Below are 25,838 nucleotides of genomic sequence, written 5' to 3'. Positions count from 1 at the left end.
GGGAAACTGTGGAGCCCAGCACTGCTTGCACGGGCACGCCACCGCCCCAACCAGCCCTGCACACAGGAGGCCTGCCTGGGGGCACAAGTTCCTCTCTTTGTGGTCACTACATTTTGATCATTTCCAGGTCCTTTGCAGCTGTGAACGGCTCCAGTTTTATGTCGGATGTTTTTCTGTGTCAATGCTGAGCAACCGTCTTTAAAAGAACAATTGAGGGAAAAGCTTTTCTCTGTGGTTCTCAACAGACATCTCCTCTGGGGCTGGGAGCAGCCCTGTCGCAGCCATGGAGCCAGAACGGGCGCTGGCCAGGTCTTCCCTCCCAGTCCTTACACCTCACTGCAGCCATGGGGCTTCAGGGTCAGGGCGCGCCGAGCCACCTCTCAGACCTCCCAGTGCCCTCACCACCAGAGGCCTTGGCCGTGGCCACTAGCTTGGCCTCCAGGAGCGTGGAGCCCTCTGGGCTATATAAGGTTCCTGCCTTGGTTTTAAATGGCTATTTCTGTGCTGGTGTTTGTGAAAGGTGGGCACTCACTCTGTCTGGATGCGCATCACCTTGGCATTGCTCAGTGCCCACCAGTGGGTTTGCACTTGTGCACTTTCTCTGGACCAGCTGCCTGCACTGTGTCTTAGCAAGCACTTACTGAGCTCAGTCACCCAACAAGGGGCAGAGCATGAGAGCGAGAACTAAGATACAGGCTCCCTGCTCCTGGGCCCTCCAGGAGCTCGCGACGGCCCCGACTTCCTGACTCACTTCTTTTGTATTGTGGTATAATGGACACACAGCTGATACCATGAAGCGCGTTTCGGTGGCACTAAGTATATTCCCTGTTCTGCACCTGCCGCCTCCATCCATCGCCACAATGTTTTCATCATCCCAAACTGAACCTCTACCCACGAGACCCTACCCCCCATTCTCCTTCCCCAACCCCGGCACCCAGCAGCTCCTTCCACCTCTGTGAATGGGAGTGCTCTCCATCCCCCACAAGCGGGGTTCTCCGGTGTCGCTCCTTTCAGGATTGGCTTATTTCACATGGCATAATGGCCTCAAGGTCTGTCCTTGTGAGCCTGAACCTGACCCACTTTCCCCCCAAAAGTATGGCTCAGCCATCTCCTGTCTGAGCCGAACTTGCTAAGTCCCCTCTGCTCCCCTCACCTTCCTCCTCAGCCTGAAGATGATCCCAGCCAGTCTGCAGCTTTGAAGACCTGCTCAGTCTCGATGCCAGGCACATACCCCTGGGGCCTCGGGCCTCACCTACCCCCATCTGTCCATGTCAGGTGCCTGCCCCCCTCCCCCAGCTGACCACCTGCACCTCCCACAGGTGTCCCCATCTCAGGAGAGGGAAACACCAAGTCCAGACCCTTGGAGTCCTCTGGGACTTCTTGCTGTCCTACAACTCTCCCAGCAGTGAAGTGGCTACTGGAGGACATTAAATGTCCAAAACATTTAAAGGCATACGTGAGTCTCTGCTACTTAAGACAATGGATAACAGTTGGGGCAAATAGAAACCAAGCAGAATCACCCGAAGAAAGGCTGAGGAATGAGGAGCTTTAGGGAAGAAGTGTCTGGAACCTCTGACTGCCCATACCTGACCTTCAGGTGCTCCTCAGTTACTCCTGTGCCTCTGGTATCTTCCTGGAACCCTAACATGGCTGTTTTCAGACAGCTCATCCAGCAGTACCCTCAGTTTCTGGGAGGCAGATTTGCTGGAATCCGCAGTGTTTCATGCTGCCCCAGTGGGATCGCTTTTTGAAGGTGCATTGTCCGGGCCATCTGAGGAGCCAAGACTGTGGGTCTGTGACCTGGAGGGATTCTGAGCAGAACTGGTGGGATGGGAGGGCTGCAAGGCCCAGAGGGAGGTTTCCAGAAAGCCGACTGGGGTCCCCGGCATCCTACTGTTTTTGAATCAAAGCCCTGAGATCTTTAAAATGCCAGCAATGTTACAGCATGGGCCAGAAAAGCAAATGTCCCTGTTCACCCAACCCCACCTAAACTATTGGCCATTTCTTGTCACTTGAGCTGAGGTCAAAGGATTGGGAGTCGGGGCTTGAGGAGGGTCCTGGGCCAGACTTTGTATTTGGGGGACAAAGGCCATCCAGACAAGCTTGTGCTGAGCCTGAGGAGGGGGTCTGTGTGGAGACCCCAGGTGCAGGCACCGCTGTCCACGGAGGCCCCCTAGGCCTACCCCCGTGCACCTGCTGCTGGGGAGAGCATGCCCCCTCCTCTCTGCCTGAGGGCTCTCTCCTGCACCACGTGCCTCCTCTCCTGCCAGCCATTGCCATCCTGCAGCCTGGGAGGGTGGCTACCCCGAGTTCCTCCAGCTGCTGGGGAGCACCTGCCCCCTCCTCTCTGACTGAGGGTTCTCTCTTGCATCAGGTGCACCTCCTCTCCTGCCAGTCACTGTCAGCCTGCAGCCTTGGAGGGTGGCTACCCTGACAACCTCCAGCCCTGGGGACAGAGCTGGTGTGGGTGGTCTCCCAGCAGGCCTGTGCGCCAGGTCCCCACAGTGCTCCCTCTCCTCCTGCAGGCTCACTGTGCCACATCCTCCCTCAGTCTCCCTGGGCCCAAGTCTTCCTCTGTTCGCAGACCATCGTTGACCCAGATTCCACACGCTGGGACTGGGAGCAGGTCGTCTGGACCATCTGGACTCTCGCTTCCATGCCTGTGACATGGGCACAGTCCGGCCTCACAGACTGCTCAGAGGAGACCCAGCGCAGGAAGAGGCAGGCCACTGCAAGGGAGATGCCTAGTGACCCCAGAAGGAGCACACGGTCCTTGCAAATAGCTCCGGGCTCACAGGACCCAGCGTGGGATGTGGGTGTCAGGCCAGGGGGCACAGGGAGTCCTGGAGGGGGTGGCCCTGGTGGGGAGGCCACGGAAGGGTCCCAGAAGAGGCAGGAGACAAGGAAGACGACAGGACAGAGCTTCCCAGGGAGGTTGATGGAAGGATCAGGGAATCACAGAGACCCTTGGGAAAACTCAGAGGCCCTGGAGATATTGGCTGAAATGCTGTCATTTGGTCTGAAAATTTGGGTCACAACACCCCAGTCAACACTGGATGATTTACTCTTTGTTGGTTTTAGGAATCAGTAGGTACCTGCCAGTAGAACTCACATTGCATGAAGTCTAGGATATACTTACTTTTCAGGACTAGATTTTTCTAGAGGAAGTGCTAAGCATGGGTCTTCCATTCTTTGCGTTGTGCAACTGGCCTCTGTTTTCAGGAGCCGATTCCTGGTGCTCATCACCACTGCTAACCCTGAGGACTGCCCCTGTCACTTCCCACAGTGGACGTGACCATGTGGGTTGGGGGATGCTCACTGATGAAGCCCCAGTGCTCAGTACACAGCAGGGACCCCAGATCCTCTGCTGAATGAGGGAGGAAGGAGGGAGGGTTGGAGGGAAGGAGGGTGGGGCAGGGAGGTTCTGAGGTGGGGAATGAATGAGGGAGAGAATGAATGAGGGAGGGAGTAAATCCACAGAAGCTGGGTCCATAAATCAGGAGTCCTTATTTGGGGTGAGGTCCGAGGGCATCACAGCCTGGGCCCTGGATGGTGGCTCAGGGCATGTCCATCTGTCCTCCCAGTGCTGACCTTCCTTCTGCTTGGACCCGCTGTCATCCTGGATCCTCTCCCCCTCCTCCTCAAACAATTCTCAATGTTCCCAGGGGCAGGGTGGCAGGAGGGGTGGGTCTCAGGAGGGGCTTCCCGGATCCTGGGCCCAGGTGACACTGGGACAGTAGCTGCAGGGCATTCTGTCATGAGAACTGGGACCGTGGATCCCATCCATCTCCTTGGGCATTAGTGCTGTTCCATTCCCTGCTCTCTCCAGCACCGCTGTGATGAACACTCCTGACAATACGTGTGTGAAAAACCGAGCCAGAGTTTCCGGGGCTGAGTCCGAGGCTGAGGATGGGTGCACCTGTGGCCTGGGATGGGTGCTGCTCACTGTTCTCCCAGACAGGGGTGCCTGTCACCATTCTCTCCAGGGGACCTCTACTTCCTCATGTTCTCCCCAGGGCTGCTGGTCCCCAGACCAGACAGCTGCCAGTCTGAGGGTGACCAGCGCTGCCTCCATAGGGTTTCCTTTGCCGGAGTCCTTCCCCAGGAGCTCCCGCATCTCTGACCCATATTCCCTGCGTGCCTATCCTTCCGCCTTGGACTTGCATGTGTTTGGTCTCCATCCCTGTGGAACCCAGTGACTTGGAGCATGGTTTGGACCAGAGTCAGGTGAAACCTTTCTGTGGCCTTGGGTTGTGAGCAATGCTTTTGCCCTTTGTGGTGTGTCTTCCAGCTTTCTGCATTTCCATGGTTTCTGTGTGGGTCTCAGGAGGAACCAGCCCTGTCCTGTCTGGGTTCAGGCTGTGGTGTCCCAGCAGGACCAGGGATCTCGGCCCGAAATTGTGCCCATAATTCCTAAAGTGGCCTCTTTGATTACATCTGATGTGTAATCCATCGTGGATTTCAATATCAAATAATGGAAATTTTATGACAAATAAACACAGAAGAAAAGGAGTCCCCTTTGAAAATAGGGGGGCAGACACAAAGGCCCCTATTGTGTGATTCCAATAACAGAAACATCAGGAATAGGTAAAGGACAGATAGAGAAAGCAGCTTAGGGGTTGCTGGGGTCTGGGCTGGGGGATAAACAGGCAGGGAGGGCTTCTGGTTCGGGGCCTCCTTTGGGGAATGAGATATTCTGCGGCAATATTCTGGGGTGTGGTGGCACAGCATGGGGCATGTACTTAATGCTCATGATGTGTTCAATTGAAAACAAGTAATTTTATTTAAAACAAATAATAAACAGTATATAGGACATGGAAGGATGAAATAACAGTTAACATGTACCAGAGAGAAAGAACACAGGGGGAGGGTCTGAAACAATCCGGTGGGGTCTCGGGTTCCGGCGATGGAACTAAGGGTGATTGTACAAGGAGCTCTCCCTGCAGGGCTGTGGGCTCTGGATGTGGCTGTGGGAGCCCTGCAGGAGCAGGAGTAGGGGCAGGGCTCAGGATAGGGGCAGGGACAGGGACAGGGACAGAGGTAAGAGCAGGGGCAGGGGGAAGGGGAGGGACAAGGTCAGCAGTAGTGCCAGGTGCAGGATCCAGGGCAGGAGCATGGACAGGATCAGGGGCAGGGGCAGGAACGGGACCCTTGGCAGGGGCAGGGGAAGGGGCAGGGGCAAAGGCAGGCATAAGGGAAGGGGCAGGCCCCGGGTCAGGATCTGGGTCCGAGGTAGGGGGAGGGGCTGGGGTGGGGGAAGGGGGAGTGGCAGGAACTGTAGCAGGGGCAGGGGCAGGGGCTGGGGCAGGAGCAGGTGCCAGTTCTTCCTGGACAGCGCCAGGCTCTCCGTGGGCAGGTGCCGGGTCACCTGCCACTCCTGGTCTCCTACTGAAGTCACTGCAGGCACCAGCCCTCCCTCCAGATCGGGCTCTGGCTCCTCAGGTGGTGGAGCAGCTGTGAGAGGAGAAAAGCTCACCCCCGTGCTTACTCTCCATGGGCCTTTGCAGAGACAGAGCTCAGCCCAGGGCCTCCCAGAGAAGCCACAGCCGGGAAGGAACCTTCACAGGGATGTCTCCCCGACTGCAGTCCACCGCTGTGTGCGCTGTGCCCAGTCGTTGCTCCTGGCCCCACACCAGCCTCTGGGGCTCCTCCCTGTGGGGCCAGCACCGACCTGTCCCCACACACCACAAACACCCAGCCCCAGCCTTCTCACCCTCGGCCTTGGCCTCCGTGGGCTCCGGCTCCTAGACCACTGTCCGGTGGACAATCACCTGGGACAGTAGTCTGTGTGGTGTCGGAGGTCTTGCCAGGCGATCCCCAGCACCTGCTTCTGGGGACCCCTGTGGGGTCACCCCCTCTGTCGAGGAGATGGAGGGCGTGTCTACCAGCCTCCTCTCCATGTCCTCCGTGGCCTTCTGCAAAGACAGGGACCAGTAGCCGGCCCCGAGGCATCACAGCCCTCCCCGGCCATCCGCACTGTCCTCCTGCCCAGTCCCCTGCTGCTCCCAGATCAGACACACACCTGTGCATGCACCGCCCTGCATCCGGCATGCAGTGACCCATCTCTGCATGGCTATTGGATTAACCTCGGGCAGTAGGGGCAGTGGCCTCACACCCCATCCCACACAGCCAGGCTTGACCTTGAACATGACCTGCCCACTGGGTATCTGACCCCTCATCAGCCTGCTCCTGCTCGGGGTGGCGCCACCCTGCATGACCCCTCTTTACACACACACTCACACACACACGCACACACACATGTACACACACACACACACACACACACAGGGAGGGCACCTGGGGCTACACAGGTCATCAGAGCGAGTGGGGCTGGGTGGCCGGCTCTGGGCCTCCTGGTGTCACCTTTCTGTCCTTCTGGCCAAATGTCCAGAGGCTTTGGGGAGCCCTGACATGAAATCCCCAGCGGGGGACAGTGTCTGCAGGGCGCACTTTCTTCTGCCTTCAGGCTCCGGACCTCGGAAAGCAACATGCGAACATCTTGGTTTGAAGATCTCCAAAGAAATGAGCTGGGCAGGGGTCTGTCTATGGAATGTGGTTGCCTGGCAGTTGGAAGCATTTCTATCATACTCCTGCCCCAGCTTAGAGCCCTTTGGGTGAGGATCACCAAGGTGATCTGCCACGTCTCCACCCAGATGCATCCCCCACTGCCTCTTGCACATTTAGCCAGGGTTCCAAATTCTGTTGGGCTCTGTTGTCAGGGAAGTGAGTTCACTGCCTGGGGTCCGCTTACCCAAACTCCTCCTCACACAAGAGCCCCCCGAGTGCCCCCCTTCCCCGGCTGCTCAATGCTCATCCTCCCCCCATGCCCCATCCACACAGTGACACCCACACAGCCCACCCACAGCCCCCAGGAAGCCTGGGTGCAGCTGGTGTCTCTGCTGTGATGGTACAGACCTGGGTTCAGACCTGGTTCCTCTGCATGCCCAGAGCTGTGACCCTGGACAGACCCCGTGCCTCTCGGGACCTCCCCAGGCTCCCCATGTGCACATCGGGGCATTCTGGCTTCTACTACAAGTTACACCATTGGGGGTAGGACCTCTACAAATGTTCCGTTCCTGCCTTCACATGAGGCTGGTGGACACTTGGCAATGCAAGGATGAACCAGGAGCTGGGCTTGGCATTGAACACAGTTCAGAGGGGCTTGGGTCTGCTCTGGGGTACAGGTAAAGGCACCCCCTCCTGCCTCTGTCCCAGCCCCCGTGGGAAGGTAGTAATGAACTGATTCTGACCTTGTCCTCTCACAACACAGACTTCCAGAGGCTCCCATTGGGGTGAGGCTCAGGTCCCAGGGCCTCTTCTGTGCCCGTGTGCTGGGCAGTCCCCACAGTGGCCCCTGGCACCCCTGAATCCTGGTCACACATCCCTGTGGAATGCCCTCCCCTCCAGGGTGGATGGCCTGTGTGATGGCACTCTCAGGAATGGAATGGCACAAAATGCCGGGATGTCATTTCCAAGCTGGTGGAGGAAAGTCTATGACTTCTCCTGGTTCCCTCTGTCCTGTGTTCATTCTCTGTCTCCTTCTCTGTCTCTGTGTCTGTGTCTCTCACAGGAGCAGGATCTGTGGGTTCCATGGGCGATGTGAGAAACCTCAGAAGGCTCCCCTGTCCCCGTTTCCCTCTCCGGTCCTGGTGCTCCATTCCTTCCTAAGGCCTCCTCATCCTGACCGGAGCAGTGATTCTGGATTCTCTTCCACATGGGGACTCTGAGGCTGCAACAAGGAGGGCCCTGACCTTGGTCTCCAGACTGGAGCACAGTGCTCTGCCACGTTCTGCATACCCAGGTCCTCAGCCCCCCAAGCCCCCAGTGTGTACTCTGCTGCAAAGGAACTTGAGGGGATAGAAAGCATTTTCCCAGGACAGGGAGCACAGTGGGTCATGGATGGAGATCCAAGGCCAACAGGCTCTTCTACAAGCCTGTGGGACCCTTGGGACACTGACTCTCTGCAGCCCAAGTGATAGAAGATTAAGCTGAGGCCTTTTGGGCTATAGCCCCTCGGGACTTGGGGGTGAATATCTCTTCCTGCTGCTCCACGGGCTATGAAATCTTTACAAGCTGGATCTGAGCCAGCCCAATGGGGCCTGGTTCCTGGTCCTACAGCCCCACAGTGAGGAGAGGTGAGGCCAGGCAGGAGTGGGAAGAGGGCAGAGTGGACTCTCTCTAGGGTCCATGGCTGCCTGGTCAGCACAGAACCTGCTGAGTGCTGGCCCCTAGGGCACACAGACTCCTGCTCCCAAGCAGGCTCCGTGAGGGAGACTAGAGTGTGTCTCCTGCTACCTCAAATGGTGTCACTCTGTCCTGTATCTACAGCCTGTCCCACCAGCTGGACTCCCTTCTAGTCGGCCAGCTCACCTACAGGGTCAAGAACAGGCGATCATGAAGCTCAGGGGCCAGTGTGTGGCTGGGCAGGCAGGGGAGGGCTCGCTCTGGTCTCAGGGAGTCTCTGGCTGGGCTAGCAGGGGCTCTGGAGGGCTGGCCTTCCAGATTCTCTGCTCACCAGCCCTGGGTTAGGGTGAGGGGTAGGGTTAGGGTGAGGGTGAGGGGTTAGGGTTAGGGTTAGGGTGAGGGTGAGGTTTAGGGTTAGGTTTAGGGTTAGGGTTTAGGTTTAGGGTTTAGGGTTAGGGTTAGGCTTAGGGTTAGGGTTAGGGTTAGCATTAGGAGATGATGGCTCCTGATACTCCAGTAAAGATATATAAGACCTACTGGATATTTAGTTGAAGGGCATGTGATTTCCTGAAAGTTATGTGAGCTGAGAAATTGTGACACTCAGTTAGAAAGTTAGTAGGAGAATAAAGCTCATTTGACAACCTGAAAACTCATAACACTCAGGAAGAAGCTTTGAGTTGTCCTGACACGCAGGCAGGCAAGGGACAAATTCTTGATGCTCAGATTGTCTGGTGGAGAACTTACACTCCGGGAGAGGAGGGAACACTGCCCTTCATGCAGGTGGAGTTGTGACCTCCTCACACTCCTACAGGAAGGTGAAACTTCTTCACATGCGGGTATGTGAGGTGAGCATTTGTCATCCTCCCGTCGGTGAGATGTCGTCTCCTGACAATCAGAAAAAATGAAACCTCAGGATATTCAGGTGATTGTGGTGAGAATGCCTGACCCTCAGTTATAGGAGACACATCTTCCTGCATGTAGGTCCCAGAGAGGAGACATGTTGACACTCAGGTAGGAAACACCAGACCCTGTGATACTCAGCAGTGAATAGAAAGGTGGGTTTTGTAGTCTTAAATTATAGAAATTCAAATTGGCTCTTTGAAAAGTGTGCTGATAGTATGTACTTGGAAGAGGGAAAGACAATTTGCCCTACACAGTCTTAAGGATCGATTAATCTGGTGAGCCCGACACCCTGTGACCATTGACATATTGCATCATCTTGACACAGAGGGACAGAAGTGCCCCTCAACCCATGACTTGGAACAGGAACTGTGGTTGCAGCTTGCATGAGGGGCAGACCCTGACACTGCACAAAACTGGATCCTCAGATGATACGGAACCTTCCAAAGGTAACTGGGAATGAAGACCCTGGCGTTGGGACAGAGGGAGGGGGCTGCATATGAGCCCCCATCCCCCGAGGGGTGCAGAGGAGCCTGTACAGAAAGCTGGCATCTTGTTTCAGCCTGGACCGGTTAAGCTAAAGGGCTCCTGCCTGGCCTGACTACTGGGGGGGAGAGGAGGGGCTGTAGCCATGCTGATTGGTCAGGAGGCCACAGAGCTTTGTGAGGTCACTGGGCTTCCAGGCCAGGCTGGGGCAGGAGTATGGTAGAGATGTTGCCAACTGCCATTCTGCTGGACTTGGCAGTGTCTGTGGTTGCCAAAGATAACGCTACGTGTGAGTAAGTGTCAGGGACAGTTCCGGGGCTTGGAAAGAGTGTCTTCTGAATAGCAAGCCCCACCCAGACTCCCTCTGTCCAGGGCTAGGAAGGAGGCCAAGCTTGGGCCTTAGTAGTCCCCTGGGTCTCACGGGTGTGACCCACATCCCCAACTCAGACCATCCTTGCTCCCAGTTTCATCAGCCGAGAGACCCCAGGGCTGACCCCTGGGCTCCTATGCCTCCCGTACCACAGACGCTGGGGTCCTTCCCTCACCTAGAGACTGACCTCACTGCCTCTTGTACATCAAGTCCCAATTTTTAGAAACCTCTTTCTTCCCACAGATACTGAGGTGCCCCACCTGTGGCTGACCCCAAAGACCCCAGGGTATTGTCATGGCATTCTTCTAGGGTCACACCTCCACCTTAGACTCTGACAGCCCCCAAGGTACCCCCAAACTCTTGTGGCCTCTCCCCAGTTCGCAGAACTTCCACCCCTGGACCACCGCTGCTCCCCACACCTGGGATCACTGGACCTGCCTTGGGTACTCTCCCTGCTCCTGCCACCATCCAACTCCACACTGCAGCTGCCCCAAGACCCCTGTGGCTGTTTTCTGAGTCTCCCGCTCAAATTTGGCTCTATAGAACTCAAGCCATTACACCTCCCTCTCTCCAACTCTAGTCTCCCCCTCTGCCTTGGGATCTCCCATATTTCTAAGGCTCTTATCATCGGTCCTGCTTCCTATGGCACTTTCCTTCCTAGCCCTGGGGCTACACCCACTCCAGAACACATACTCCTCCAAAGCAGTTCCTGAAGCCTGCAGTTTCCTGCTTCCCTACCGCCCTCACAGCGCCTCTCAGCAGCTCCCCCTCGGACCCTCCACACTCCTGGATGCCCCACTTTGCCCAGCCCCCTAGCCCTGATTCCCCCATCCTGCAGGTACGAGGACAGGCTGTGCCTCTTCTTGGTTTGAACTGTGCACCTGGTCTCTCCCCAGTGCCCCCTGTGGGATAAGGTTCAGGCAGAACCCACCTGGAAGTGGCCATATCGTCGGAGGGCAGGATGCAACAATCAGGGCCTGGCCCTGGATGGTCATCCTCCAGGTATTCATATCCTATAATAACCGAAGGTACCATGCTTGCGGAGGGACCTTACTGAAGCCCCACTGGCTGCTTACTGCTGTCCACTGCTTCATCTCCAAAAAGTACGTGTGGGAACACGTGGAGAGAGGTCTTCAGAAAGGCTCTTTCCAGAAAGGGACATTCTCCAGGACTCTCTGTGCAGAGTCTCCCAGGGGCTCTGGGCCTTGTAGCAACCAGACCGTGAGTGGTTGGGCCCAGGCCCTTGCTGAGGGAGGGCTCTGAGGATCATGGTCACCAGAAGTTTCTGTCACGCCCGTCCTTTCTGAGGATAACCTGGCTTGCCTCTGTGCCCACAGAAAGGTATAAGACTGGCGACTCATTTTTGGAGCAAGGGAAATTATGTATGTGAACGATAAGCCAGCGAAGCTGCCTCAACAGGAGAGATATGTCGAGAAAATCATCATTCATGAGAAATACATCCCCAGTTTAGAGCATAATGACATCGCTCTGATGAAGATCACCACTCCCGATCCCTGTGGGCAATTCATCGGAACGGGCTGCCAGCCCCAAATGAGGGCAGGCCCACCTGGAGTTCCCCAGGCCTGCTGGATGGCTGGCTGGGGATTCTTGAAAGAGGAAGCAGAGTATGGGAGGGGTTCTCACGGGGGTAGGGTCACTGCTGGTCATTCCCTCAGTGGTCTCTGAAGTGCAGGGGCCATATGTGGTGCCTAGTGGCGATGTCCACCAGAATGCGGGATGCTGTCCCCTTTTAGAGCTGGAGAAACTGGCAGCCGAGTCCCCTGTCCACAACCTCACCACTGATGGCTTGTGTGGTCGCCGGGTGGAAGGGTGCATGCAGCCCCAGGAGACCCTGGGCATTTTTTTGAATGGGGTATGGGCTGTGGCTCTCTCTGGGGCCTGGAACCCCAGTTGCTACCTTCTGGAATTGGGGGATTGTCCCCTGAAACGGCACTTGTAGAAGAGCTCGAGAGGGTTTTTGTGGTTGAGGGCCAACCCCTCTCCTCCCTGGACATCCATTTCCGCATCTGTGAGTGGAAGGGCCATGTCACTTGGTCTCTGAGCTCTGAGACCCCAGAGCCCAGCCCTCTAGATGTCAGTGAACCTCTGCTCCCCACCCTCGGTGGTCACAATGCGAGAATCCTCCCTCCCCTTCTGAGTGTCATCGTTTTCTCTGGAGAGAGGGGACGGGGTTCTTGGCAGGCCAGCAGTGGGCAGCAAGGGTTTGACGAGCAGGTTAGGCCTTTCAGCTTTCCACAGGTGACCACATGGACTTTTTACCCAGTCACACTGGGGATGAGAAGAGAGACTGAAAGCTCTTCGGTCCCTTGATAATGGAAAACTGAAGGCTCCTAATTCAAAGCACTTCAGTCATTTGGGGTTCAAAACTAAGCCTTTTCTGGTGACAAAACCCTGGTAGTTTCAGTATGCTTCCTGAAACTCATCTTCCCTCACTCAAGGCTGCGCCCCTTCTCTGATTGGTTTGCTTCTCCTCCCGGGCACCCCTGTTTTCACTGGCCTCTGCTGGCCCTTCCCTCCCTGACCTGGGGTATCAACCTCTGTCTATTGATGTCCATAGCTCTGCTGAGGCCTCTAGAGCATTCTTCTTGTCCCATCCCCCCAGCCTACCCTGCTTTCCCCATCCACCCAAACACGTGCGCAGTGTCCCAGGGTTCTTGGAGTCCCTGGGGGGCTGGTCTCAGGGTTCCCATCTACACTCCCACGCCTGCCACCACCTTTGCTGTCCTATCTCTCAAAAGGTTTATAGGCTCCCAGCTACACCCTGGACATCACACAAGGCCTCTTTTGTTCTAGAATCCTCCTCAACTTAGTGGGATTTCTACCATCTTCTGGTGAATCCATCCCCCACTGGTAAGGCCAAGTCTTAAAGAAATCCCCAGCCTCCAAATTTCTGTGACATTTTTGCATACCTTCCTTTTTCTACCTCCTTCTTGAGCCCATATGCTTCTGGGGTAGTCCTCCTTTTCTATTGAATTTCAAGTTCTTGTGACATTTTAGCATTTAAAGCCAAGGTGTGGGGCTTGAGAAAACCCTCTTCTCTTCCAGGTCATCTGGCTCTTCCATAGATCTAAAAGGTCACCGTAAGCGACCAGGCTTGTTGTGGTGGTCATTTCCATGTCACCCCTGCCTTGGGGACAGTGCAAGTACAAAACTAACCCTGCTTGGGTGGTATGCAAAGTTGACCTGAAGGGCCTGGAGACGCAGTCCAAGACACACAATCACACAGTCTGAATGCTGTGTGCCTAGCTCCATCCACTTTCCTCCACTTGGTTTTGGCTTCCCACTTGGCCTACACTGCCATATTCCAAGTGTGATCCGCCACGTCTCCACCCAGATGCACGCGATTTCAGACCCACCCACCAGGCTGTGGCTGGGCTGTGGGTGAGGCTGTGGTGGGGGGAGGCCACTTGATGAAGAGGGGATAGCTGCCCCTATAGTCAGGTGTGAGGTTGGCTGATGGAATCATCGCCTGGGCTGGGCCTTCCTTAACCCAAAGGTCATGATGGAGCCTCTGGGGCTGTACAGGAGGTTCTGACCTGCCTTCCGGTTATTCCAACCACCCATGCCCCTGACAGATCTGTGTGTGTGGAGGCCATCCTGCAGCTCCTCCTTCTCTGTAACTTCAAAAGGGATGGGAGGTATGCGGGGAGGGACTCATCTGCCCAGCGCTAGCAGATCCTGTCCAGAACTGAGCTGAGGGGTTTAACGGGGGATAAAAAGCAATGAGGGGGACTTAGAGCCGTACTGTGAGGAAATGAACTGTGTGTCCTGGATTTGAGTGTAGAGAGGAAAACCTTGGTCTGAATCCAAGACACACCACAACCCTCCCTGCATGTTTGGGCAAGTGGTGCTCCAAGGTCATGATTGGAGGCAAGGTGAGTCACAGCGCTTAACACAGGGGATCAATGTGGGGTGTAAATGAGGTGACACATCCTGGTTGTAGCTGTGAATAATCATCTGGCATCAACACACATTCCTGCAGCCACATCTGCTCATCCTCCATGCACTGCCCCTCCTCTTCACCTGCATATGCCTCCAACACCCCACATCCTTCACAAGTGTCTGAGGAGAGGCCAGGGGCATTGACTTTCCTGGATTTTAGGTTGAAGTAGAGCATTTCAGGATGATGGGGTTTCCGTGGAGGGAGGAGGCAGGGCTTTCCCAAATCATGTCTTCTGTGATCGCTCACCACCGGGGCGCCTGGCTGTAGCCTACAGGATCGCACCTACACTGCAGGAGGCCCGTGTGAACCTCATCGACCTCGACTTATGTAACTCCACCCAGTGGTACAACGGGCGCATTTGTTCAACCAATGTGTGTGCAGGGTACCCTGAAGGCAAGATCGACACCTGCCAGGTAACTTCCCTTCGGGCGCCACTTTCCCTGTCAAAACCTCTTGGTGAATACCTGAACTCCACTCACTCCAGGGTTCTGCTTCATTGACCCTTTCCCTTGTCCCATTTGTAGCAGTGAGGATGGGAGGTGACACCTGGTGCCCCTACAAAGAACCAGTCACCACACAGAGAGCTTGATCCCACCGTGACACAGAGATCATACCACCCGAACACCACCCTGGAAGAGAATGCTTACCTCTCCTCACCAGAATACAAAACCTTCCAATCCACTTGTACAACATGCCCATGCATGCATACAGCCTCATACGTGGACACATGGGTCGCTGACCTTCCCTCCTCACTGCAAGGAGACCTGTGACAATCCATCCCCTTCTCACATCCAACTTAAGCTGTTGATACCAACGCAAAATCGACCACCACCACCACTATATATCAAATATATCTATATCTATCTCTCTATCTATCTAATCTATGAAGGCATTATTTCTGGACTTCTTCCTACCTGCCCTCCCCGACTCAATCCAAACCCTCCCCCAGCAAATCTGTCCTCCCTCTGTCCCCCTCCAACAGGGTGGAATTGCTTGTGTGTCACGGCTCATTGTGGTTTCCTAAATCTTGATTTTTGAAGTTGGAACAAGGCGATCTGGGGTGACAAGCCAGGTATGGTCTGGATCTCACACTCAGAGTCTCTGCTTATTAAATCAGTGCAGGTGGGCCCTGGAGCACTTCTGTGAGGTGAGCTGACTCAGAAGGAGGGGTGTGGGTCTGAGTGCATTGGAAGAATGACCCCAGTCTGAAGTTTTGTACCGTGGCCATCTGATGCTCAGTCCACATGGCCAACCCCAGGCAGGAGTCTGCCCTCAACCAGAATTGCTTATGTCCATCTGTGAATTCCTGAGAAAGAGATCTCGATGACCTCAGGTCAACTGCCTACTCTGGTCAGGGCCCAGATCAAACCTAAATGCTGGATTAGCCACTTGAGAAATAAAAATTGCAGGCTCCAGAAAGAAACCCCTGGGCTCCTGGCTGGGCCGTTGCTGCAACATGCAACAGTCTCATACCTGTTCACCTGTTCACTGTGTGCACATGATTCAAGTGCAAGATGGTCCTATGTTCTGGTTGCAAAGACAGATCGCATAGGGTACAGGAGCATGAGGGAGGAACTTTGGGTGAGGAAGACCAAGGACCCTGTCTTTTCCTGCTGCGGCTGTAACAGGGACTGATGAAGCAGGCATGAGTATTTCCAGGATTCGTCAGTCTGTCTGGGTTCAAACAAACGCCCTGCTTTTCCTCTCATCAGCTATGTGGCCCTGGAAATATGGCCAGAAGGTTGTGTGACAATGAAATTAGGACAGATGTGAAGCTTTCAGAGCAGAGCATGACAGGTTATACATGCTTATAGATGTGGGCTCTAGAGCCAACTGGTGATGAGATGCTGGGTAATCTTATACTTATTCAGGGGCACTCGGGTGTATATCGTCTGTGCACTTATGAGCCCTGGAATGCCTAGGCTACCTAAGATGACTTGCAAATTGATCTGGGTGACCCATGCCTTGTAGTGTATTAACATTTGATAAAATAAAACAACCAAATTTTATCTGCCTTCACTGAGAGCCAACAATACTAAGATTAGAGTTCGCATGTCCATGATTCCTTTCGTTGGCTTTGGTCTGTCTCTACTGAAGTCAGTTTCTTAATCTCCCTACTGGGTATATAAGCTTTGTACCCTGGTGTCAGACACCAGGTACCCTCTAAACACTGAACAAAACTCAATGTCAGTCACAGAGTGAGACAAACCCCAAGCCATAGTCCACATGGTCCAAAGAGCAGAAACAGCCATGGCAGGACCTCAGGACCTGCCCTCACCCTTCCTGGGCAGTCCTGAACCCTGAGCTTGCAGGTGGCAATGGTGTGGCAAGATATGCTCAGGCTAGGGAGTAGGGGTAGGTGTGGAGGATTTGGGAGAAATCTGGAGGAGCTATACTACCAGTGGTTTCTTTCCACTTACAGATCATTCCTTCACCTCAGAGCTTCCCAGGATCCAGAATGGAATCTCCTGGCACTCTCTCCTTTCACATGCTCAAATCCTTGTCCTTAGTTTTTCCCTTCTCTCCTCATTGTGCCTGTCATCTGTAGCTGACACTTGGGTCTCCTTCCTGGGGAGACAGGGCTCATGCTCAGGGAAAACTGATGGGAGGCCATGGATTAGGTAGAGCCTGCAGAATCCGATTGATGTTTTCTTGTGTATCTTCTAAAACTTTCCATGCCCATGAATAGATTTACGTATAACTCTCTTCTTATTTATTCACTGTTCATACTGCTCTGACTTCCTGTTTCATTTAGCAAATTAGAGTTATTTTCGTATTAGAACACAGGGACTCACCTTCTCAAAATTACATTGTACGGGAGGGGTATTACGAGATATAGTGCCACATTTCCTTCCTGGGAGGGGTTATCTAGCCTCCTGCTTTAGCTTTCCCTCAATGTACTAATTTCCCCACATATAAGCCAATACTGGTTTATATCAAATTCAGTGATTTTTGCAAAACGAATAGATGTTCCAATTGTCATTTTTTTTTTTAAATTATGAATGAAGTTGTTGACAAGTGAAGTGAGACTCTCTGATCTGCCTTCATATCCCTGTGGATACTCTAACCCTGAAAATGGCTTACAGGTCCCGGAGCAGATACTGCTGCACACAGAGACAAGAAGAACAGGGGAAAACTGGACAGACTCAACAATGAGCCAGCACCAAGGGGCATCTAGGCAACTGAGGGATATGCTCACTGTTTCTCTGTGGGATGGTTTAGGCAAATGATAAGTATTTTTCTAAAAAGCAGAATTCATAATGAGTTTTATTGCTAGGAACAGTAACAAGATGATTTGACAGTGGCTAAATCTGTGCACGTGGTAAAAGCCTGACACCTGAGCATTCGGGAATAACAGACCTAAGATATGTGTAGGCACAAGTTCTAATTGCGAATTTGATGCATATGAGAAATTTTTTTAAAGATGTATTTATTTATTTATTTGAGAGAGAGATAGCAAGAGAGAAAGCATGAGCAGAGAGAAGATGCAGAGGCAGAGGGAGAAGCAGGCTCCCCACTGAGCAGGAAGCCCGATGTGAGACTTGATCCCTGGACCCCAAGATCATGACCTGAGCCGAAGGCAGACGTTTAACCAACTGAGCCACTCACACGCAGGATCATATGGTACGTGTATGGTGAGCACTTTTAAAACTGGCCAAATCGTGTCTTCAAGGCAGTTTCAACACTCTGCATCCCCGTCAGCAGTATCTGAGAGTTCCAGTTCCTCCAGCTCTTGCCAACACTTGATGTGCTCCGTCTTTTTGTTTTAATTTAATCATTAAAAAGAATTTAAAAGATTTTATTTATTTATTTGAGAGAAAGAGAGCACAAGCGAGCACAAACGGGGAGGGGCAGAGGGACAGGGAGAAGAAGACTCCCCGCTGAGCAAGGGAGCCCAACATGGGGCTTGATCCCAGGACCTGGGGATCATGACCTGAGCTGAAGGCAGTCACTTAACCACCTAGGCACCAAGGTGCCCCGAATTTTAGCCATTCTTATAGGGGTGTAATAATATGTCATATGTGGTGTTTTTATCCACAAGTGTAGTCTATATATATATTTAAAGCATTCGAAATGGATATTGTTTTTTTTTTAAGATTTTATTTATTTATTTGAGAGAGAGAGAATGAGAGATAGCACAAGAGGGAAGAGGGTCAGAGGGAGAAGCAGACTCCCTGCTGAGCAGGGAGCCCGATGTGGGACTCGATCCCAGGACTCCAGGATCATGACCTGGGCCGAAGGCAGTCGGTTAACCAACTGAGCCACCCAGGCGCCCCTCGAAATGGATATTGTTAAGATTTATCATGAGGTAATAGGGTAGTAACTTCTGACAGTAGCAAAATGTGAGAGTGCACATAGGGAAAGGAGGAAGTAGAAATAAGCATAAAATTAAATTCATTCAAACAGAATTTGGATTTTTGAAGCATCACAAACATCAATGGAAACAATAGCAACAGTCATAGAACAATTTCTCCATTAAGCCAGGTCTATCCTATATAAAGATATTCCAAAGTATCCAAACTCCCAGAGCTTTCCTGTCTACTGAAGTTACTACACCCAAATAGAACACTTTATATTTAAAACAAAATCCTCAGGTTGCACGACTGGCTCAGTCAGTAGAGTGTGTGACACTTGATCTTGGGGTCCTGAGTTCAAGCCCCATGTTACATTGTAGAGATTACTCTTTAAAAAGATACTAAAAAAAAAAAAAAACAAATTTAGCACAAGTCAACAATTTGCCCACAGTCACTTCATCCTCCGCTTTTAGGGTGATGATAAGTTTGCTCTTCACAAGAGGCATCATGTGCCACCTTATTGACCTTTATAAGGTTTCTTTATTTCCAATGTATGCTTTGATCTTGCCCCAATAATTCTTTCTCCTCAAAGCTCTAGAGAACCCCAGTTTTGATCTGCATGCTCAGTGAGAATTCATTCATGTCCATGATATTTTCATGAAGAAGAAGAGACAATGCAGAGCCCAGGGGTGGGACCTCCCCAGCCAGCCCTTGCATTTCTCCTGGATGGGTTGAGCTATCACTGAACTGACTTTGTTAAGCAAATGTGTGCCCGTGTGCCAAAAAGATGCTAAATTCCATGCTCAGACAGATTCGGGAGTGTGGCTAGGGTCAAATGATTCCTCAGGCTGTATATGCTAGGAATATAAAATTGGTTAATTTAATTTTGGATTGTTTAATTTCTGAGATATGAATCCAAACTTCAATAACTTTTCCTTGAGGAACATGACTTAAGTGTTGCACTGTATTAAAGCAGTCAAAGTGTTCTCTCGTGAATAAAGTACGGTCATTGTGACGTGGCTCTAGTGATGATGAGCAGGCTGTCCTATCATTGCAGCCCTACCTCATCCCTCAGTCACTGAAACACTATTACTCACCCTAAAGTTACATACTGTACACACACACATAGCACTCTGAAGACCACTTTGTTGAATATAGGCCACTTCCAAAATTACAGTCAACATTCCTAAAAGCAAATAAAACAAATAATTCTACACATTGCTTCTTTAGTGCAAAGCCATTGAAAACAACCTTATTCAGAAAAGTGGTGCTCTGCATTTGGCAAGCTATTACCCTAGTCATGCGAGATCCATCTATAAGAAAGTAAGGAAAGAGCAAATTAATAGTGGAAATATAAAAATTTGAAAATTATATTTGAATCCTATGAGTTTAACCAAATGTTAGCTGACAGCTGCAACAGACCAATATTTAATGAGCATTCCACTCATTTCAAACCTTCTACTGTTCTTTGTAAAGGAAATAAATTCTCTAATACCACTGCTATCTCCTCTAGGTAAATTGTTTAGTGTGAGTCTATCCAAGGCCTTTGATTGCTACCTCCTAACTCTAACACACGTGCCCAGGCACTCTGAGAGCTATACACGACAGGGTGCACTTGAAAAAGTTCAAACAGCACTTCTCTGTGAGGTCTTGTTCAGAAGACCACAGAATCCACCAGAAGTGAACTTCCAAAACATTTTTCCACACTGAAGATGATAAACGGATCTCACGTGATCACAAATTCTACAGAGGCCACAAAATGTTAGAATAAACTGGGCTTTAAGGTTAGTGATTCATTAATACCTAAAATATATTTTTGTGTCTTAGTAAAATTAGGATTACTTCATCTGATAAAGGAATAAATCTACTTATAAAACTGGACTTTTGAATAGATTCAGAGCTTCTTTCTCAGATTTTCTTCTTTTTTTTTAAGATTTTATTTATTCATGAGAGACAGAGAGAGAGAGATAGAGAGAGAGAGGCAGAGGGAGAAGCAGGCTCCCAAGGAGCAGGGAGCCCAATGTGGGACTCGATCCCAGGACCCTGGGATCATGACCTGAGCTGAAGGGAGACGCTTAACCATCTGAGCTACCCAGGCACCCTCTCAGATTTTCTTCTTAAAACAGCAAACCCATTTGAGATAAAGAGGAAGCACCTATGTAGTTTGAAAATATTTTCTTTAGCTGTCTGCAAATTAACTGATTTGTTCATACTCAATGTAGGAACACTGTATTAGTTCCCACCAGACCCTGAGAGGGCACTGAGAAATCTGACAAGAGCAACAGGAGTGTTCCCACTCTTACTTTCGGTATAGTGAACATCAAAATTGTAGATACATATATTAAATGTATACTGCACCACGAGCATCTTTAGCAGAGGTGTTGAAGGATATATTATAACAATGTTTTAAACCACAAATGCTAGGGTCGCCTGGTTGGCTCAATGGGTTGAGCGTCTGCTCTTGGTTTTGGCTCGGGTCATGAGCTCAGGGTCATGGGGTTAAGCACCCCCCACGGAGCCCCACATTGGGTCCTGCACTCAGTGGGGAGTCTGCTTGAGATTTTCTCCCTCCCTCTGCCCTTACCCCCGCCGCCCGCCCTCCATGCTCACATGTGTGCTCTCTCTCTTTCAAATACATAAATCTTAAAATAAACTGCAAATGCTAAATACACTATTTCAAATACTCTAATTTATGAATTAATATCTATGATGTAACAATGGCAATTTACCACAGTGATTGGAGTACAGTCCACTTTTTTGCCAATTTTATGAATAATTTCCTTAACTAACTGTTCAATGACATAACACTTACATGCCTTTTTAGAAAATGTACTGTACACAGTTATAAGACTATAGAACTAAGCTTAATCATACTTTAATTAGAAAACTCACGTTTGTGGGCGCCCGGGTGGCTCAGTTGGTTAAGCGACTGCCTTCGGCTCAGGTCATGATCCTGGAGTCCCGGGATCGAGTCCCACGTCGGGCTCCCCGCTCAGCGGGGAGTCTGCTTCTCCCTCTGACTCTCCTCCCTCTCATGCTCTCATTCTCTTTCTAATAAATAAATAAAATCTTAAAAAAAAAAGAAAACTCACGTTTGTGTTTTGTTTCTGTTAAAGGAAAAACTGTGTTACTCTAATACTTTTAATGTAGTGACTTTTGTTCAAGATTAGGAAAAATTTGAATAACTTCTCTCAAGTCCATTTCATTTCAAATTTATACAACTTGTTTAGTCAGCTGACCAGAAAGAAAGGAAATAAAAGGAAACTATTTGCCCAGATGAGGTAGAGAATGTTCACACGAATTCAATGCATAGTTCTCTTGGTTGTTCTGTTTCATCCTTAACTGGGCCCACACCAATTTTAAATCCGAGCTTAAATGAGCTTCTTCAATTCTTCTTCCAACAAGGCTCTGTCACTCCCATCTCCGGGTCAGAGAGTACTCACGTCTCTGCAGAGGACTTTGTCTTTGTTTCTGTCTTGCTCGTCCAAGGACCACCAACACAGCCATTTTGAGAAGGGGATGTAATCACTCTGCTGTTTTTACTCACAGGCAACACTGATTTATGATTAGGCTTGCCGCCGTCATATCCAGTGGTAATGTCCTGTATACGCAAGACAACAAGTATCCCATACAATTTTGGATATTCTTTTGGAGAATAAAAACTGTGAAGCCTTTCAAATACACTTTTGATTTTAGTTGGATCACAACACAAGAAATAAGAAATCTTTGAAATATGATAACCATATTTTTCATAAATCTGAATCAGTTGCTGTTTCAATGTTACAGTCATGGTTTCCAAGACCATCTCAGAACAGCGGCAGTACTCAACTCATCATTATGCAAAGGGAAGTTCCACACAGATAACCAACCAACTCTTCAAATGCAAAAGGACTTCTTTCCCATTTTCCAGGAGGCCTTTGTCCCCCTGCTAGTTTTTTTTTAAGATTTAATTTGAGAGTGAAAGACAGAGGGAGCAAGAGGGGGTGGTGGGGAGGGCAAAAGGAGAGGGAGAAGCGGACTCCCCCCAGAGGATGGAGCTGATGATGCATGGCTGGATCCCTGAACACTGGGATCATGACCTGAGCTGAAGGCAGACGTTTAACTGACTGAGCCACCCAGGCTCCCCATCCTGTTCCCCTCCAGTTTTATTGAGAAATAATTGACATACATTGCTGTATAAGTTTAAGGTGTGCAGCAGGGTGGTTTGATTTACATCAATTGTGAAATGATCACCACAGTAGGTTCAGCCAACATCCATCTTCTCAATATGGATTCAATAAAAAGAAAAGAAAAGAAAAGAAAAGAAGAGAAAAGAAAGGAAAAGAAAAGAAAGGAGAGACATGTTTTCCGTGGGATAAAAACTCCTAGGGCTTACTCCCTCCTTGTATCTTGCTGCAGTCATCAGGTTGCACCAGAGACCTCCATGACCATCCCGTCCAATGTCCATTCCCTAGCCAAGCTGTTGACGTGACAGCGTTCCCGTGGCCAGTCTCCCGAAATGGTCGCTGCCATCGGGATCTGTGGCTAGCACTATCTGGGCATTGTTGTCTCTGCCATTCTCACAGAAAGTTCCAGCACTGAATCACCTTCTTCAGGCTTTGGGCATTTAACCGTACAAAATTTGCTCTTTTGTTTGGGGATTGTTTAGTTGTTTAGTTAAAAGGATTCAATCCAGGAAGAGATAGATGGAAGAGATGAATAGGGCAAAGTATGTGGGGGAATGGCTGTGGAGCTTCGTGTTCTCTCAAGACCCCCACCCTCGCAGCCTTGCAATGAGCTCACCAACCTGGAAATCCTGTGGTCTCCATATGCATTTCCCTAAAGGCTAGTGATGTTAAGCATATTTTCATGTGCTGACTGCCATTGACATATCTTCTCTGGTGGTCTGTTCAAATCTTTTGCCTTTTAAAATTTTTTCATTGTCTTTTTATTTTAGAGTTTTGAGAGTTCTTTTTATATACCGAAATTAAGTCCTCTATCAGATATATGCTTGGGAAATATTTTCTCCCAGTCTGTGGCTTTTTTTAATTCTCTAAATAGTGTCTTTTTAAATTATGATTAAGTTCAATTAATGTGTTCTTTTGTAGATCATTCTTTTGGTGTCGTATCTAAGAAATTTTTGTTTCACTTAGTTCTCAAAGATTTTCTTTGATATTTTCTTCTAGAAGTTCTAGAGTCTTAGGTTTTACGTTTAGGGCTATGGTCCCTTTGAGTTAATTTTATTTATGGTAAACTATGGATTGATGCTCGTTTTTTTGTGTGTGTATATCTAGTTGTTGAAAAGACTCTTATTTCTCTACTGTGGCTTCCTATCTCTGAAGAAAATCAGTTGTCCACATATGTATGGTTCTAATTTTGAGCTCTGTTTTGTTCCTTTGAACAAGTTTACTTGACACTATTGCCACACTATCTTACTATGTACAGCTTACAAGAGGTCTTGAAATTAGGTACTGTGCATCTTTCAAATTTTTTTTTCAAACCCGTTTTGGCTATTTTATGCCCTAAGCATTTCCATGTGAATTTTAGAATCACCTTATTAATTTATAAAAGAAATCCTGCTGGAATTTTTATTGTGATTATGTTGAATCTATAGATCATTTTTTTAAGTTTTTTTTTTAGTTTAAGTAATCAACATGGGGCTCGAACTTACTACCCCAAGTTCAAGGATTAGAGTTTAGGGCTTTAGGCTTATAATTTAGGGTTTAAGCCTTAGGGCTTAGGGGATAAAGTTTAAGGTCACATTTGGGTTTGGGTTCAGGGCTCATGACTCAGAGTTTTGGTTCAGGGTTTGGGTTCATGTTTCAGGACTTGGATTTAGGGCTTGGGTTCAGAGTTTGGGTGTGGGGTTCAATTTCAGGTTTGAGATTCAGGGTTCCAGTTTGGGGCTTAGAGTCACGTTAGCTTTTAGGGTTAAATTCAAGGGTTAGAGTTAGGTTTAAAGATCACACGTGTTCTTTAGTTGTCATCATGGACACAAAATTTCTATCTGAAGTTTCTAAATCTGAAATCTATTTAGTCTGGGTGTCAGCAGCTTGTTCAGAATTTAGGGTCACAGTAACTGCATACCAACAGCATTCTGATCCTAGAGTATCCCAGTCACCCAGAAGCTGCTTTTTTCTCGGTTGAAACATACCCTTTGCACAGAAGGGTGAGCTGGTGCCAAATCTGGGATGATTTCACAATGGCAGAGGTTTGAAACCAAATATTGTGGAAATGTTCATGGAAAATGAAACAGGAGACAAATAATTTGTCGACTCCTGATTCTTCCACAATAACAAAGACCAAGTTCCCAATAGAGTCTGATAATGTTCCCTAGGAAGGACTATGGTACTCTACCAATACCACAAAAAAGGTCCCCTCCCCTGGTTTAAACTAGGAATCACAGGAGGATATTTCCTATTTTGTTGTCAAAAATACAATTTTATTCTCTGGATGTTCCAGTGTACAATTTGTAGAGGCATTGCCAACATTTTCCGAACTCAAACACACATCCACACACGGATAAAATGCAGGCAACATCGTAATGCACTTCTCATTGGGATACCAAGAAGAAGGAGGGCTATTAAAAGTAATAAAACTATATCTACTATTAAACTCAGAAAAAGCACTCGTTACAGGCTCTTAATGAGGATCTCTATCCATAAGAACTCACATCTCATCATATGGAACCCACCCATAAATATCATCAATAACAATAGCCTGCCGACCACTGTAACCCCCCTGCCATTTCCCTATGGGATTGTAATACACACTCCAACTGCTGGAGACAACTTCAACAGCAGAACAGGACTTCCCCACCCCTGGGGTACCAACAATTACAGTGACCTAAAAAAATCCCACACCCTCGGCATCACAATTCCGGACTTCCAGCTCTATTACAAAGCTGTCATCATCAAGACTGTATGGTACTGGCACAAAAACAGACACATAGATCAATGGACAGAATAGAGAGCTGAGAAATGGACCCTCAACTCTATGGTCAACTCGTCTTCGACAAAGCAGGAAAGAATGTCCAAAAGAAAAGACAGTATCTTCAACAAATGCTGTTGGGAGAATTGGACAGCCACATGCAGAAGAAGGAAACTGGAACCTTTGCTTACACCACACACAAAAAGAGACTCCAAATGGTTGGAAGACCTAAGCAAGAACAGGAGCCCATCAAAATCCTAATGGAGAACACAGGCGGCAACCTTTTCGACCTCACCCGCAGCAACTTCTTCCTAGAAACATCGTCAAAGGCAAGGGAAGCCAGGGCAAAAATGAGCTATTGGGATTTCATCAAGATAAAAAGCTTTTGCACAGTAAAAGCAACAGTCCACAAAACCAAAGACAACTGACAGGATGGGAGAAAATATTTGCAAATGACACCTCAGATAAAGGGCTAGTATCCAAAATCTATAAAGAACTTATCAAACTCAACCCCCAAAGAATAAATAATCCAATCAAGAAATGGGCAGAAGACACGAACAGACATTTTTCCAAAGAAGACATCCAAATGGCCAACAGACACATGAAAAAGTGCTCCACATCGCTCGGCATCAGGGAAATCCAAATCAAAACCTTAATGATATACCACCTCACACCAGTCAGAATGGCTAAAATTAAGAAGTCAGGAAACGACAGATGTTGGCGGGGATGC

The 25,838-nt window shown here is 49.7% G+C and overlaps 1 pseudogene; it reads left to right on the top strand.

Annotated features, from left to right (window-relative positions):
* Positions 1 to 9,795: 9,795 nt before the first annotated feature.
* LOC114203159 (acrosin-like) overlaps positions 9,796 to 25,838 on the top strand; it is a 35,908-nt pseudogene continuing 19,865 nt past the window's right edge.

This window comes from Eumetopias jubatus, unplaced genomic scaffold (assembly GCF_037043125.1).
Source record: "Eumetopias jubatus isolate StellerSeaLion01/CBP00866 unplaced genomic scaffold, mEumJub1_p1.0 scaffold_52, whole genome shotgun sequence".
Lineage (NCBI taxonomy): Eukaryota > Metazoa > Chordata > Mammalia > Carnivora > Otariidae > Eumetopias > Eumetopias jubatus.
This window is presented reverse-complemented; position numbering and strand designations above follow the sequence as displayed.